Source organism: Chelonia mydas, chromosome 3, assembly GCF_015237465.2.
Source record: "Chelonia mydas isolate rCheMyd1 chromosome 3, rCheMyd1.pri.v2, whole genome shotgun sequence".
Taxonomy (NCBI): domain Eukaryota; kingdom Metazoa; phylum Chordata; order Testudines; family Cheloniidae; genus Chelonia; species Chelonia mydas.
Window position 1 is genome coordinate 35,391,630 of NC_057851.1, and position 18,215 is coordinate 35,409,844.

Genomic DNA, 18,215 nt, shown 5'->3' on the forward strand with positions numbered 1-18,215 from the left:
TTTTTTAAATTGTTGAATGACTTTTTTTAAAATGCAAACTCTGTTTTCTTTTTTTTTTTATGATCTGAATATAGAAATGAAAGTGATAAAAAAGCTGATTTTATAGTTTGTCAAAGCAGCTGAAATAACAGCTATGCTTAGTTATTTTTAAGGCCTGTTATCTTTTATGGTGAAAATAGCATATAAAGCTCCAATAGGCAGTACAGAGTAGCTGACTGAGCAGGGGACTGGGACCCAGGAACTCATGACTTTCCTATTTCTGACATTGTTTGACTGCCCTTGTGCAAATTACTGTTCAAACTACTTCACTGTAAATTGAAGAAAATAATCTTTCTTCAGTGATTGTCCATGTGTATTCCACTTCTGATGCACATGCATCCACATGCATGAGATTGGATTCTATTGGCCAGCAGTGTCCACTGGGGCCTTTCCTGCACTCTTACTGCCTATGGCTGCGAGATGGAAACCCTGCAATGTCCAGTTATCTGCGTACTGTGCAACTTTCCTAGTAATGGTGGGGGGGGGGGGCTAGTTAGCTAGTAATACTAGCATAGTTATTGTAGTGATTTTTGTTTTTTGTTTTTTACACCTCTTAGCTATATGTAAAAACAACAATAACCATCTCTCTATTAGTGTTCGGGACTTTTCCCACCCTAATGGGGATGAGCTGCTATGGCTGAAATTAAGCCTCTGGGCTTCAAAACTTGCCCTTCCTATGAAGCAACTATTTCATTTAATGACAGACACTCAAGGTGCCTCTTTTGTTTTGGAGAGGATCGTTTGCTCGATAGATGCTAGATCTGTTGCTTCTTCTCCAAAAGGATGTAGAAAGCAAGAGAGGCCCATCTTAAATGTTTTCGCCAGGAGCACTCAATGCAAACTTCCTCAGAACTGAAGGAAAAAAGGCCAATTAGGCCTCAGCAGGATTCCTCAGTCAGTGCTCCTTTGACCTGCTGCTCAACTCCGCTCTTAGGCTCACTCTTCAAAGAAAACTTAATCCACTGAGGCCAGCAGAACAGCTAAGTCATGTCCTTCACTTAGTTATCTGAAAGGAGTTGGAAGGGGCATAGTTCCCACAGTAAGTACAGGCCTTGGTTACCCTCCATGGAACCTAATAAAAGGAGGCATAGGTCTCTCACTACTCGGCCAAAGGGTAGTTCAGAGCCCAAATTTGGCGCCTCTGACAACCTGGCAAAACCTGGTCCCCGAGCCCATAGGGCGCTGTCTCAGGCAGCGGTCCGCATTTTGCTGGTACCAGCCTCTCAGCAGTAGTATTGATGCACACAGTGCCAGTGACTCTGGTGCTGAATCTTGCAGCACAGATGCTCCTGGCACTGACTTTCTTGGCAGCAAAGTTATTCTTGGTACTGAGTGATCTGGCAAGAAAACCTAGCTCGGCTACCACCACTAGATATAGGTCTCCCTTCCCTGTGAAACCTGTGGTTCCTTGAGAAGGACATCTGGCATTGACTCACATTATACCCCAGTAAGAATGGGAAAGTGAGGAAGAACACCTGCAAATGGAGAAGCACTTGATCTCAGCAGTGATCTCCTCTTCCTCACCAGATGAAGCAGTTGTGCACTCCATGTCCATTCAGTCTGACTATTTAAAAACATTTCAGGAATTTCTGCATCACATGGCAGACACATAAATTCAAGAATTTGAAGAGGAACTGAAGTTTTTTGTAGCTGAGGGACAACTGGTAACTCATACATCCCTGCAGGTAGCATTAGACGCATTGGACATGGCAGCACAATCAATGACACACTCCACTGCCATGCACAGGGCTTCCTGGTTGCAGCCTTTGAGAGTACTGAAGGAGGTCCAGACAACTACTGAGGTCCTCCCATTTGAAAGTTATGACTCAAAAACTGATAAAGTCCTACGCGTTGCAAAAGATTAAAGAGCTATTGTCCATTTCTTGGAGGCTACACGACAGCCCCTAAGACAGAGCAGGCCAGGTCACAAGCCACTCTAGATAAAGTTTTTTAATGTATTATTATTGAAGATACTGTCTACATCAGTAGCAAGCATGTTCCAGATGCATGGAAGAAATCAAAAACAATACTATTGATGAAGAAAGGCAATCCAGAAGAACTGAGAACTACCATCCAATTGCATTCCTCTCACAAGATCTTCACCCGTGACACACTCAGTTGGATTAAGAAGGATCTTGAAATGCACGAAAGCAGAGAACAAGCTGATTTCTGCTCAGGGTATTCAATAGTTGATCACATCCACTCAATTTGGCAGCCCATTAAAAAATGCAAGGAATACAAAGTTCCATTGTGTCTTGAATTTGTCAACTACAAAAAGGCATTCGACTTGGTGGAGATTAACACTGTACTCAATGCACTCAACGATATCTGAATCAACCCAAGGTACATTGACCTGTTGGAAGAAATAAACTGCAATTGTTCGACAGAGATAAATTTATTCAATGTCCTGTGCATTATTATTATTCATAGAGGAATCAGACAGTCACTGAAGCTGACTGAAGCTGTTTTCAGCAGTACTGGAATTGCAGTTAAAGAAATTGTATGGGGAAGAAGGAATCAGAATTGACGGAGAACAGTTAATGCATATTTTCTTCACCGACAGTTGGGTAATATTGGCAAAGGACACAGCAGAACTGGAGAACAAATTGCAGCAACTGCAAACACTTTTGCATGATATCAGGTTGGAAGTGAACACTTTGAAGACAAAGTGGATGCGGAATGAGCATTGTTTAGCAGGAATCATCACTGTAAACGGGAAAGTAATCAAGAAGGTTGACAAATATATTTACCTGGGTCAGCAGGTGAACAGAGATAACTCATTCGAAGTGGAAAGTAGTAGGAGGAAAGGCAGAGTGGGCAAGTTTCAGCAAAATAAAGATATCTCTAACGGATGATGAACTGCCCATGAAGAAAGAACTGTTTAACTCCACTGTTCTGCCAGCAATGATATATGGAGCGGAAAGCTGGTCAACAAGGAAAGTGGAGGAAGAAAAATTCACTGTCACCCAGAAAGCAATGAAAAGGCGAATGTGTAAGATATTGCTCTGTGATCACATACCGAATGAGAAGATTAGAAGGTGTCCAGAGGTGACCGATGTAGTGCAGACGATGTACAACGCAAAGCGGAGATGGGTGGATCATATAATCCATAGGGTAGACAACAGGTGGACAACCTGCATCAGTGACTGGATCCCCAGAGACCACAAGCAACCGCTGGGCAGAATGAAAACACACTGGGCTGATCCCATGACAAAACTCTTTGGCCAGAAATGGAAGAACATGCTCGCAACAAAACGGGATGGTGTGGCGTCGACTTGCGTTCGTGGAGAGACGGACGAGGACAAGCTGGACAAAGGTGACAAAGGTGATTATAACCCACAAAGATCACCTGAGCCACCAAGGAAGAAGCAAAGTTTCCAACACAGAGGCTCTCTTCCTCTGATGCTGCACCTCTAGATCTGCCTCATGGCAGCAAGTTTGACACCATCACTGAGAGCCGTATAGAGCGGTTGGAGGATCTATACCCTTCTTGCCACCCCCACTTCTGGCAACCACTTTTTTTATTTCTGAGAGACTTGGAATTGAATTAACTCAAACCACTGGGTTTTAGAGATTAACAATGTGAGGTATTATTCATTTGCAGTCCCTTCCTAACCTTCTTCAAGGACTCCTCTTACAAAAAAAAATGTTAAAGTAAGAAGTGAACTCCCTTCTAAATCTCAAAGTAGTGGAAAAAGAGCCTCTGGACTTAAAAGAGGAATGGGTTTTGCTCCCATTATTTTATAATCCCTAAAATGAAGGGGGACAAGCATCCAGTACTAGATTTGAGACAACTCCAAACAGCTTCATCTGCCGTTTCAAATTCAGTATGGTAACTCTAGCCTCTATACTCTTATCCTTAGATCCTCAAAAATCATTCACAGCTCTTGTCATAAATATAAAGGGAAGGGTAAACCCCTTTAAAATCCTTCCTGGCCAGAGAAAAAAATCCTCTCACCTGTAAAGGGTTAAGAAGCTAAAGGTAACCTCCCTGGCACCTGACCAAAATGACCAATGAGGAGACAAGAGACTTTCAAAAGCTGGGAGGAGGGAGAGAAACAAAGGGTCTGTGGGTCTGTCTATATTCTGTCTTTGCCGGGGATAGACCAGGAATGGAGTCTTAGAACTTTTAGTAAGTAATCTAGCTAGGTACGTGTTAGATTATGATTTCTTTAAATGGCTGAGAAAAGAATTGTGCTGAATAGAATAACTATTTCGGTCTGTGTATCTTTTTTGTAACTTAAGGTTTTGCCTAGAGGGGTTCTCTGTGTTTTGAATCTAATTACCCTGTAAGTTATCTACCATCCTGATTTTACAGGGGGGATTTCTTTATTTCTATTTACTTCTATTTCTATTAAAAGTCTTCTTGTAAGAAAACTGAATGCTTTTTTCATTGTTCTCAGATCCAAGGGTTTGGGTCTGTGGTCACCTATGCAAATTGGTGAGGCTTTTTATCCAACATTTCCCAGGAAAGGGGGGGTGCAAGTGTTGGGAGGATTGTTCATTGTTCTTAAGATCCAAGGGTCTGGGTCTGTAGTCACCTAGGCAAATTGGTGAGGCTTTTTACCAAACCTTGTCCAGGAAGTGGGGTGCAAGGTCTTGGGAAGTATTTTGGGGGGAAAGACGTTTCCAAACAACTCTTCCCCAGTAACCAGTATTTGTTTGGTGGTGGTAGCGGCCAATCCAAGGACAAAGGGTGGAATACTTTGTACCTTGGGGAACTTTTTGACCTAAGCTGGTAGAGATAAGCTTAGGAGGTTTTCATGCAGGTCCCCACATCTGTACCCTAGCGTTCAGAGTGGGGGAGGAACCTTGACAGCTCTCAATTTACAAGACACATACTTTCACATATCAATTCACCTGGCATACAGAAAATAACTAAGAGTCCAAGTGGGAACTTCCCACTACCAGTACAAAGTCCTTCCCTTTGGTCTTTCAACAAAACCAAGAGTATTCAGCAAGTGATTGGCAAGCTCATCTTAGGAAGCAAGGGATCTAGGTATGCCAGTACCTCAATGACTGGCTCATTCAAGAAAGATCACCATGGCAAGTGAACGATTCTATTCATTTAGATTCTATTCACCACACCAGATCTCAGAATCTACAAAGGAAAGTCAATCACTGTTGCAAACCAGAGACTAGAGTTCATGAGGGTAGTGCTAGATTCCCTGTCAACAAGGGCTAATCTGCCACAGGACAGATTCAAGACCAAGTTAGACCTCATAAACCAGCTGCAGGCTCACCCAAACACATGAGCGAGAGCATGTCTCTCACTTATGCCACATAGCACGCCAGATTTCACCTCTACTTCATAGAAGTATGGTTGAAAATAGTGTATCTGCCCAAGATACATCACATGGACATGAGGACACAGATGCCCTGAGAAGTCTTCTCATTATTAAATTGGTGGAAGAACCCTCTCCATGTGTGCAAAGGAGTACTGATTCCTCCAGCTGTACCTGCCTATCAAAACATTGGTGATAGATGTTTCCACACTCGGGTGGGGAGCCCACCTAGACCACCCACAGGTCTGTGATCCAAGTTGCCTAGAGGAGCCCACACTGAAAATGCCAAGGTCAGGGCAGGCTGCAAGGAGGAGAGCAAATTCTCCCAAAGCTGGTGCTTAACGCTGTAGTTAGATTCACCAGCCAGTCACAAACTGTGCTCCTGGTCCCCCACACAAGTTATCAAGCAAATAGGTCCAGTGAAGTGAGAAGTTATTTAAAACTGTATTCACTATACAAAATGTTCTTCTGATCACCAAAGGGCCAGCCACAGTACCAGATCAATATTAGTTTGGATCTTACCCAAAATATCATGCTGCCAGGCAATCCCTTAGTATCTAAAACTAAAGGTTTTATTACAAATGAAAAGAAAGGGAAGAGATGTTATATGGTCAAAGCAATCAGACACATACATATGACTTCAGAGACCATATATCAGGTTCTTAGCAGCACTGGTGAGTTTTCTGTCTTGTAAAGACCCTGTGGAACATCTCCAAAGCTTGGGTGAACCTATTAGTCCTTTGTTCAAAGCTTCAGTTTGTAGAGAAGTTACTTCAGAGGTGAGAAGCAAGATTGAAGACAAAATGGAGAAGATGTAGCTGCCTTTTTATATCTGTCATAAATATAAAGGGAAGGGTAAACCCCTTTAAAATCCCTCCTGACCAGAGAAAAATCCTCTCACCTGTAAAGGGTTAAGAAGCTAAAGGTAACCTCGCTGGCACCTGACCAAAATGACCAATGAGGAGACAAGATACTTTCAAAAGCTGGGAGGAGGGAGAAAAACAAAGGGTCTGTGTTTGTCTGTATGCTGCTTTTGCCGGGGACAGAACAGGAATGGAGTTTTAGAACTTTTAGTAAGTAATCTAGCTAGGTATGTGTTAGATTATGATTTCTTTAAATGGCTGAGAAAAGAGCTGTGCTGAGTAGAATGACTATTCATGTCTGTGTGTCTTTTCTGTATCTTAAGGTTTTGCTTAGAGGGATTCTCTATGTTTTGAATCTAATTACTCTGTAAGGTATCTACCATCCTGATTTTACAGAGGTGATTCCTTTACTTCTATTACTTCTTTACTTCTTGTAAGAAAACTGAATGCTTTTTCATTGTTCTAAGATCCAAGGGTTTGGGTCTGTGGTCACCTATGCAAATTGGTGAGGATTTTTACCAAACCTTCCCCAGGAAGTGGGGTGCAAGGGTTGGGAGGATTCCGGGGGAAAGACGTGTCCAAACTACGTTTCCCAGTAAACCCAGATAAAGTTTGGTGGTGGCAGTGGAAATCCAAGGGCAAAGGATAAAATTAATTTGTACCTTGGGGAAGTTTTAACCTAAGCTGGTAAAAATAAGCTTAGGAGGTTTTCATGCATGTCCCCACATCTGTACCCTAGAATTCAGAGTGGGGAAGGAACCTTGACATCTTCCATGGCATATCTTGTAAGATTCATTTCTATTTTGTAATGTTGGTATCAATAACATTATAAATGGTCACGCTTATTCCATACAGCATCACAAGGCACAAGGCCTCTTGACTGCCAAAGAGATTCACATAAATGTTCTGAAATGTAGAGCTATTTGTCTAGCACGCAAAGCATTTCTTCCTATGCTATGGACTAACAGTTGAGGAAATGACAGACAACACAACAGCAATACGTTATGTCAACAAACAGGAAGGAATACAATTATCCCTCCTTTGCTAAGCAAGTTCATCTCTGGAACTGGGGCATTCATCAACAGATTGTACCAGTAATTCTGCTTCTATCAGACTTTCAGAATGTCCTGCTGGACCGGCCTTCTCATCTGCAAATTGCCCGCTAAAGATTTGAGCCTGCAAACCATCTTCTGCAGGTGGGGATAATCAGCAGTGTTGCTTCAGATCAGAACAAGAAATGCCAAACATTCCGTTCGACAGTGGGAGATTTGGGGAAAGGCTGAATTCAGTCTTCTTGTCAGATGTTTTCCTTATCTCATGGACTCTGAGAATAAAGTGTACCTATCCACGGATTATGTAGGTGAGGTAATATCTTTTATTGGACCAACTTCTGTTGGTGAGAGAGACTAACTTTCAAGCTTACAAAGAGCAGTGACACTTTGAGTTATTTTCCCAAACTAAAGCTGAGTAAGCTCAAAAGCTTGTCTCACCAATGGAAGTTGGTCCAATAAAAAATGTTACCTCACCCACCTTGTCTCTCTCTGTCAGTAAAAGAAGCTGTTTAGTTGAAGTCCAGAATATTTTTGCGAATAGCTGGAAGGACTCTACCAGATTGACCTATGCACCTAAATGGAAGAGGTTCTTTATTTGGCAACACTATGCCACTTGTCTCCCTTAGAAGTCCCAATTCCTACTATTCTGGTCTATCTGATATGCCGAAAGCATTCAGGGCTATCCATCAGCTCCATAAGGGTACATCAAGCACCAATATCATCCTCCCATCCAAGGGGAAACTGTATTTTCTCACCCTATAGTTGCTATATTCCTTAGGGGCATTATTTCATGTGTTTCCCACTTTCTGTGAGCTCCCTTCTTTTTGGGACCTCAGTATAGTGTTAAGTGGGTTAATGGGGACCCCCGTATGAGCTGTTAGCACTTGCTTACCATATCATCTTTCTATGAAAATGACTTTTTTAGTGACTATAACATCAGCTTGAAAGGTAAAGGAGCTGCAGGTCCTCACGACTGGTCCACTTTAGACTGTGTTCCATAAAGACGAAGTGATCCTTAGGGTTCATCATAAATGTTTTCCAAGATTGTCTTAGATTTTCATTTCAGTTAGACTATTCACCTGCCATTTTTCTTTCCTTAGCCCCACTTCAACCAGGGGGAGGTCAAATTGCACACCGTTGATGTGGTTAGGACTCTTTCATAATACCTTGAAAGAACGAGAACCTTCAGGAGTTCCCTGAGGCTGTTTGTAGTATTTGAAGATTGGGTGAAAGGTCAGGCAGCATCCACCCAAAGACCGTCTAAATTGGTATCTAATTTTATTGGGGCATGTGTACATATAAACCACTACAGCAATACCTCTGCAGTTTCGCCGCTGTAGTGCTTCAGTGAAGACACTACCTATGCCGACAGGAGGGGTTCTCCCATCGGCATAGGTAATCCACCTCCCCAAGAGGCAGTAGCTAGGTCGAAAGAAGAATTTTCCCGTCGACCTAGTGCTGATTACACTGGAGGTTAGTTCAGTTTAACTGCGTTGCTCAGGGGATTTTTCACACCCCTGAGCGACACAGTTATACCAGCCTAATTTCCTGGTGTAGACCAGACCTAATATAGACTTAGTGTCACGGCCTTAGATAATTCTATGACTTATTTAGATTAGAGCCTACTCCACCAGAGTTCAGGATCTTTTGTGTCTTCTGTGGGAATCATACCAATTTCAGAAATTTGCAGGGCAGCTACAATGGGGATGAGTCCACACTTTCACCCAGCTATTCTTCAGTTGAGGCCTCAAGAGTTGATGTCCTCTTTGACAGAGCTTTTCCTGCCGTCTTGATTTAAATAGGGCTTCTAGCGACCTTCTCCTAATTATGAGGTCACTTCTCACTAGTCACCAGAAGTGGAATACATGTGGACAATCACTTGAGGTAGAAAGAACAGTTACTTACCTTATAGTAACTGTGTTTTTTCAAGATGTGTTGTCCACATGAATTCCGTGACTTGCTCTCTTTCCCCTCTACTAGAGAGTTCTACACCACTTGGATTCTGAACTGGACAAAGGAACTGAGGGACACTTGGGCGCACTGCATCCTTCATGCCCTTAGGTGAAAATATAAAGGGGATAAAATATTAATTATTATTGTTACATTACCTGGCACTCCTTTTGGTATTTGACCACTCTCCCTTCTCATTCTGATGTCTGAAAATCCACACTTCCCTCCTTTTGATGTAACTTGTAGTCTGTGATGTCTTGCCTGGTTTGCTTCTCTTGAGGGAAGAAAGACAGGTTTCTTTTTATTGTAGATGCCTGGCAATGATTAGCCACATTTTAATAGTTACCACTATCCAATTAAGTTTATTTTTTCATAATTAAAAGGTGCCTTAAGAGAGGGAAAATAGAGAGAGAGCATAAATCATGAAATGAAATGTAATTTAAAACAATGCCTCTGGCAAATATTGCTAAAATATCATTAGGGAGGGTGGATCAGAGCTTATCTTACAAAATTGTAGGCTGGTACTTTAAACTCTTAGATCATAAATAAAGTATTTGAATACCCGCAGGTTAGTGTTACAGCCCTCTCAGTACACTTTTCTGTCTTTTTTTTCCTTTGCATAAAACCTACTTAAAATTTTAGAAATGGAATCCAGAACTATGTAAATCAGATATTTGTATGTACATGAATGAAAGGGAGAAATTCTGACTCAGAAATAAGGTCTCCAAACTTCTGGTAACAGCATATACCCACATATGTCACAACAGGTTAATCATGTTGCCCACTCTAGTGTTCATTTGCATGTTATCAGCAGAAAGACGTTGTTTTCCAAAATACTATTTGGGAGCTATATTGAAGTGTTAAAACACTTCAGTCTGCTGTCCAAAGTATGCAGCTGCTTTGAAGTGCCACACAAGTCAATGACACTATAGAAATAACAAAGGCTGTCTTTGAAGAGCCTTTATTATGGACAGAGGATGGAAGCTGTCAGTACCTTGCGAAACAGATGTGTCTGGTTAGGGGAAAATGAGTTGGGTGCAGCTGAAGTAAGCATAGCTCATTTTGAGGACATAAATACATAGTTCAGGACCTCGAACCTGGTTTCCCATCCCAATGTTTCTGTTGGCTCCTCTGTCTGTTAGAAAAATTGTGCAGGTAGAAGTGGAGCAACTTTAGTACATATTCTTCTGACTTCTTGATAAATGTAACTCATTTTACACAACTCATAGTGTGGTTCTGCAGCATCATAACTTTAAAGGATCTTCTCTTGACAGGTATTGTATCTTTGCTCTCTACACAACAGAAAGAATATGGGGAAATCACACTGGCATGGTGGGGTTACAAATAACTAGGTTTATAAATTATATACAAATATAGAAGGCCACGCTACCTAAGTACACTGCTACTGTGGCAGGGTTCTGATGCAATAGAAGACAGGGAGGCCCATTTAGGGTTCCCAAACTGTTTAAAGGGCTATTACCCAATTTCTATACATTACATACTCCTCCCCCTTTAGAATGAAAGGGCAAACAAAAATTGCAAACATATTATTATCAGTGATGCATAAGATGGTGTAAATTATGTCTGAGAGGTGGTTTATGACTTCTTTCAGGATAATATTTCATAGGGATCACAAATATCTATATTGTCTGGTGTAGCTGTATCAATATATTCCTGCACTACAGTATTAGGGTCCCTTGTAGTAGAAATAGGGAAAGGTTCACTGGTACTATGACAAATCACGGTCTATGGCTATATTGTAGGCTCAATATTTCAATAGGCATCACTGGTGTAAAACATCCTGCTGAACTTGTGCTCATGTATGTTCTACTGAGGTCAGAGATCTAGAAGCAAAGACAATAGGCCTTTCAGTATGATCTTCCAATACATGTGAAATTACTGCTCCTGTGCCATATGTAAGCACTTTTTCAGATGTTATAAGCTTCTTTACTTCATCCATAGCCTTGACACACTGTGTGGGCCAACAACATTTCTGTCCATTCTGTCAGTTAAGTCAGGAGATGTTCCATTGTCACTATGTTAGGTAGGAACATAGGAGTGCTTGCTCATTGCATTCCATATTAGGTGGTATCCATAGGGGACGGGCTCTGGTGCCCTCTGGAGCGACACACACATACCGCGGTATAAGGGGCGCCTCCAGCTCCCCCCACCCTCAGCTCCTTCCTACCACCATTGACGGTGTTGGAACGTCTGCTACTTCAGCTAGCTTTTCACTTCATTCAGTGTGTCTCTCAAACTTTTTTTTTCCATGCCAAATAGTTGTATATAGTTAGTAGTTACCCTCAGTGTTAGTTCTAGTTAGTTGGTCCCGGACGGGACTCAGCCTAGGGACGGGGCATGCCCCAGTCCCCAGGCTGTAATCCATGCGATCGTTGTAAGCAGTGTAGGCCTATCAGTGACCCTCACGTTAGTTGTTTAAGGTATCTAGGCGAAGGACACATAAGCGATAAGTGTCACATTTGTAAAGCATTCAAACCCTGAACAAAAAGGGAGAGAGACATCCATCTCAGGGCATTCTTGATAGTGTTCGCCCTGACCCAAGCACCGGAGCAGAGGTCCGATTCAGCCGCGAGCACCGCAGCTTCTATGCGGAGCACCCCACCTGCGCCATCTATGAGCCGGCACCAGTCACCCTTCCCGGCCCTGGCCAAGAAGCCCAAGAGGACCGCAAGGGGAAGATCTCCCACTTCCGGTAAGGGAAAGGAGAGGGCCGGAGAAGAGCCAAGACCCGTGCTGGACGGCTCAACACCTCTGTCAGGGAGTCAGGCCCCAGCTGAAGTCGAACAGTCTAGCCCCTCCCGTACTATGCCCACCACACCAGACAGTGACGAGGGCCTCTGTCAACTAGAAGTCCTGTCGACTCCTGAGGCCCTGGAGGCAGCGCAGGAGATCCTGACGCTATCTGTGCCTCCCACACCGGCCCTGGCGGTACCCAAGTCCAGGGATAAACCCACCTTGGGATCATTCCATGTGTCCCTGATTCAGCAGCACCGCTCCCCATCACAGGGGACGTCCAGCCAGTGCTCACCCACAAGGAGCCGTCATGCCTCGGACGTAAGGAGGCAGGCTCAGAGAAGCCCTCTTCGGTCTCCGGATCCTGGACACAGACAGCCGGATTCGAGGTGCAGCTCACCGGTAACCTGGTGCAGACCTGCGGACGGCATGAACATCAAGATCGACCCCTTGTGTCTCCAATGCCTCGGCACCGATCACGTGACTGATTGGTTGAATGGAGCCACATGTCACCCGCCTACCAGCACCTGTCGCCGAGACGCAAATCCCCATGGTCGGGGAGATCCTCCTGACGACCAGCCCACTCTGGCTCCCAGTCCCGCTCTAGGTCCTGGTACCAGTTGAGCAGCGTGAGGCGTAGATCTCCAGTCTACTGACGCAAATCCACCGAACGCCGAAAATCCCCGAGGGCCCGTGTGAGGGACCCATCTTGATCGGACAGGTCGCCTCTAACCTGGGGTTCCAGGCAGAGGAACTCGAGGAGCCATCGGACTCACTGTTCGACATCCTTTGTTCCACAGTGCCCGCCAGGATGGCTTTACCCCTACATGAGGGGGGTATTGAAAATAATTAATGCCCTGTGGCAAACCCCCTCCTCCCTGCTAACTATTTCAGAAAGGGCTAAGCGCAAATTCTTTGTGCCAGCTAAAGGCTATGAGTATCTCTCTACTCACCCGGCCCTAAACTCCCTTGTAGATGAGGCTGTTAACCAGAGGGAAAGGCAGGGTCAACCAGGGCTACACCCAAGAATAAAGACTCGAAGAGACTGGATCTGTTTGGGCAAAAAAAATATTCATTCTCCAGCCTTCAGTTGAAAGTGGCCAACCACCAAGCCCTCCTTGGCCTCTACGACTATAACATGTGGCAGACCATGGCCAAATTTGAGGTCTTGCTGCCCCGTGGGTCCAGGAAGGAGTTCTGGGCAATCCTCGAGGAGGACACGGCTGTGGCCAGAGCGGCCCTCCAAGCAGCTTCGGACGTGGAAGACTCCATGGCTCGCACCATGGCGTTGGCCATTTCCATGCGGAGGGCATCCTGGCTGCTCCTCTCGGGTCTGTCAACTGAGGCTCAGCAGTGGATGCAGGACCTCCCCTTCGATGGCCAGGCCCTGTTTGCAGAGCCAGACGGATAGTAAGCTGCACGGACTGAAAGACTCCCACACTACCCTGAAAACTCTAGGGCTGTACATCCCTGGTCCAGCCCATATGTGGTTCAAACCTCAGCCATCTCAGGATCAAGGGAGCCAACCCCATCAGGACCCGCCCCATAAGAAGAATAGGGGCTACAAGCGCCGTCCGAGCCACCCACCTCCACCCTCTGCCCAGTGAGGCTCGACCCACAACAAGCAGGGGGGCAAGCGAGTGTTTTTGAGGGTGCACTCTAGGGTGACCTACCCCGGACTATACCCCGGATCCGTCTTTCCCGCTGTTTTCCAACCGCCTTTTATTTTTTCTCCCCACATGGGCCACTATAACTTCGGACCTCTGGGTCCTCAATACTGTGGCACAGGATTATGCCCTCCAGTTTCTTTCTACACCCCTTCCTGTCCCTCTTCAGGGACCCTTCTCACGAGAGTCTTCATGCACAAGAGGTAGAAAGGTCGCTGCAGCTGCGTGCGGTGGAAAAGGTTCCCACGAGTACAGGAACAAGGGGTTCTATTCCTGGTACTTTTTAATCCCAAAGGCCCAGGGCGGTCTACAGCTCATCCTGGACCTGCGAGACCTCAACAAATACCTGAAGAAGCTGAAGTTCCGCATGGTCTCCCTGGCCTCCATCATCCCCTCCCTGAATCCGGGAGACTGGTATGCCGCCCTCGATTTCAAGGATGCATATTTCCACATAGTGATCTTTCAAGGTCATAGATGCTTCCTACGTTTCACAGTGTGAACCGACCACTATTAGTCCACAGTTCTACAGTTCGGCGTTGTGACAGCACTGAGGGTGTTCACCAAGTGCATGTCGGTAGTAACCATTTACCTCAAATGTCAAGGTATCCAGATCTACCCGTACCTTGACAACTGGCTCGTCAAAGTCTGCTCCAGGTCCCAAGTTCAGAGGCATGTTGTGATTCTGCAGGCCACGTACCAAATCCCAGGGCCTGCTGGTAAACGACAAAAAGTCAACATTAGTTCCGGTGCAGAGGATAGAGTTCATCGGAGCGGTGCTTGACTCCACCTGTGCCAGAGTGTTTCTACTGCAGGAGAGGTTTCAGACGATAGTGGACCTCATTGTGTGAGTTTCGGTGTTCCCCCTGACCATGGCCAGGATTTGCTTGTGCCTGCTGGGACACATGGCAGCATGTACATATGTCGTCCACCATGCCAGGCTCAGGATGCGGCCCTTACAGCAGTGGCTGCTGACGGTCTATTACAATCCAGAGATCACTTGGAAAAGGTCATTATCATCCCACCTACGATACTTACCTTGCTACAGTGGTGGACCAACCCCAGGGCAGTCCTGGAAGGAGTTCCATTCGACAGCTCTTGTCACTCGATCGAGTTGATATCGGACACCTCAGACCTCGTCTGGGGAGCTCATCTCAGTGGCCTTCAGACCCAGGGCATGTGGTCCCCAGAGGAGATGACGTTGCACATAAATGTCAAGGAGCTCAGAGCAGTACGCTTGGCCTTCGGAGTCTTTCTACCACACCTGGCAGACAAGGTGGTGAGAGTGTTCACAGACAATATGACTTCGATGTTTTACATCAACAGGCAAGGGGGAGCACGCTCATTGGCCTTCTGCCAAGAGGCACTCCGACTGTGGGATTTCTACATGGACCACGCGACCCAACTGGAGACCTGTCACCTCCCCGGCATCAGGAACACACTGGCAGATGGCCTCGGCAGATCCTTTTCCTCTCACCATGAGTGATCACTCCATCCAGAGGTAGCCCAGTCCCTCTTTCAGAAGTGGGGAACTTCCTAAGTGGACCTGTTTGCCACCAGACAGAACAGGAAATGTCTTCACTTCTGTTCCCTACGAGGCCTGGGCAAAGACTCCTCCAACACCTTCCTCCTTTTGTGGTCAGGGGCTCTGATTTACTCCTTTCCACCGATCCCACTCATCAGCAGAGTCCTGTCAAAGGTCAAGAGAGACAAGAGCCAAGTCATCATGGTCACCCCGGCATGGCTGCGCCAACATTGTTTCGGCATGCTGATGGACCTAGCGGTGGCCGCTCCCTGACCCCTTCCCAACCAACCAGATCTGCTCTTGCAAGATCATGGGCGTCTCCTACATCCCAGTCTTGCCCCCCCCTCCACCTCATGGAGTGGATACTGCGTGGCTGAATTTGGAGGAGCGGGCCTGCTCTAACGAGGTCCAGCAAATCCTCTTGGAAAGCAGAAAGCCTTCAGCAACCTACCTGGCCAAATGGACGAGGTTCTCCCACTGGGCGTCTGAACATAACATCTCTCCAACCCGTTCCTCCTTACAATCTATCTTAGATTACCTGCTCCATCTTAAGAATCAGGGGCTTTCCCTCTCTTCTATCAGAGTACACCTTGCGGCTATCTCCGCTTTTCACCCGCCAATCCAAGGGTAGGCAGTGTTTTCACACGACATGTCGGTCTGTTTCCTGAGAGGCTTCGAGAGACTCTTCCCACCGGCCGGCCTCCTGTTCCACAGTGGGACCTTAACTTGGTTCTTTCTAGGCTCATGGGCCCACCCTTTGAGCCTATGGGCTCCTGCTCCCTCTCCCACCTGTCATGGAAGGTCGCATTCCTTGTGGCGATAACATCCGCAAGATGAGTGTCGGAGCCTAAAGCCCTGACATCGGAGCCACTGTATACAGTGTTCTACAGGGACAAAGTTCAACTGTGACCCTATCCAGCCTTTCTGCTGAAGGTGGTGTCTTCCTTCCATGTCAACCAGGACATCTTCCTCCCAGTGCTTTGTCCCAAGCCATACACCACTGTGGAGGAAATGAGGCTGCACACCCTGGACGTCAGACGTGCCCTGGCATTTCACCTGGAGTGTACCAAGCCCTTCCGCAGGTGGACCCAGCTCTTCATCGCAATAGCGGACAGGATGAAGGGCCTTCCAGTGTCATCGCAGAGGATTTCCAACTGGACCACTTCCTCCATCTGGACCTATTACAAGCTGTCACAGGTCTCGCTGCCGCCGATTGTGAGGGCCCACTCCACCAGATGTCAAGCGTCCTCGGCGGCCTTCCTGGCACACGTTCCCATCCAGGACATTTACAGAGCTTCACACATTCACAGCACATTATACCATCACTCAGCATGCCAGAGACAATGCTGGGTTTGGCAGAGCTGTGTTGCAATCTACACATCTGTGAACTTCTACCCACCTCTGTTGGCACTGCTTCGGAGTCACCTAATATGGAATGGACATGAGCAAGCACTCAAAGAAGAGAAGACAGTGACCTTTCCTGTAACTGGTGTTCTTTGAGATGTGTTGCTCAGGTCCATTCCATAACCTGCTCTCCTTCCCCACTGTCGGAGTTTCCGGCAAGAAGGAACTGACGGTGTGGGGAGCTGGTGGCACCCCCCACCCCTTATATACCGCTCCAGAGGGCGGCAGAGCCAGTCTCCTACAGATACCACTGAAGGAAAAATGCCCGGCACCAGTGCATGTGGTGAGCACACATACCTAATATGGAATGGACATGAGCAACACATCTCAAAGAACAAAGGGATAGCTGAGTGGTTTGAGCATTGGCCTGCTAAGCCCAGGGTTGTGAGTTAATCCTTGAGGGGGCCATTTAGGGATCTGGGGCAAAAATTGGGGATTGGTCCTGCTTTGAGCAGGGGTTTGGACTAGATGACCTCCTGCGGTCCCTTCCAACCCTGATATTCTAAGATTCTTTTTCTTTTCACAAACTACTGGTGCACCAGTTCTACTCCATAGACTGCAGGAAAGACCGATATTCTAGGGCAGGGGCAGGCAAACTTTTTGGCCTGAGGGCCACATTGGGTTTCCAAAATTGTATGGAGGGCTGGTAAGGGGAGGTTGTGTTTCCACAAACAGCCAGGCATGGCCCGGCCCCTGCCCCCTGTCTGTCCCCTCCCTCCATCTGTTCCCCCCCCACACACACACACACACTTCTCACTCCCTCATGGCTCCCCTGGGACTCCTGCCCCCCCATCCCCTGACGTCCCCCATACCCCCCGCCCCCCGGGATTCCTACCCCATCCACCACCCCCTGTCCCCTGACCACCTCCGGACCGCCCACCCCTGACTGCCCCCTGCCACCCATCCAACCCCCCCTCTCATTCCTGACTTGCCCCCCGGGACCCATGCCCCATCCAACTCCCCTGTTCCCCGCCCTCTGACCGCCCCGACCCCATCCATACCCCGCCCCTGCCCTCTATCCAACCCCCCACGCCCCTGCTCTCTATCCAACCCCCCCCCCCCCGCCCCCTTACCATGCTGCCTGGAGCACCAGTGGCTGGCAGTGCTACAGCCGCGGCGCCCAGAGGACCGGGTCAGGCCGCGGCTCTGCAACTGCCCGGCTGCCCAGAGCATTTCGGCGCTGAGGCTGTGGTGGAGCGGGGACTAGCCTCCCAGGCCAGGATCTCAGGGGCCGGGCAGGAGGGTCCCATAGCCGGATGTGGCCCGTGGGCCGTAGTTTGCCCACCTCTGTTCTAGGGGTATGTATGTGCAGGAGAAAATGGGAAACAGGAGGGAGGGGGAAATTGGAATGTGTGTGCACAGGAATGTTCGGATGCCTCGAGAGGGTACGAATTTGAGCATGCGCATAACAGGAGGGAAAGGGAAATTGGCATGTAAGCTTTGGTGTCTTTGTGCAAAGCAACTGTAAATCCATGTTAATTTGCAAGTATGCTCTGGCTGCTTTGTCTCTTCTACCAAAACAAATTGTTCACCTAGGAAGACAGAGGCCTCATGGCTAATTAGAAAGGAACACCCCTGCTTTGAGCAGGGGGTTGGACTAGATGACCTCCTGAGGTCCCTTCCAACCTTGATATTCTATGATTCTATGATTCTATGAAGACAGAGTATAAAGTCATCTG

The 18,215-nt window shown here is 46.8% G+C and overlaps 1 protein-coding gene across 2 annotated transcripts in view; it reads left to right on the plus strand.

Moving 5' to 3' along the window:
* Positions 1-18,215, plus strand: part of PXDN (peroxidasin) — a 143,535-nt gene that overhangs the window by 101,311 nt on the left and 24,009 nt on the right. The gene's annotated exons all lie outside the window — the stretch shown is intronic.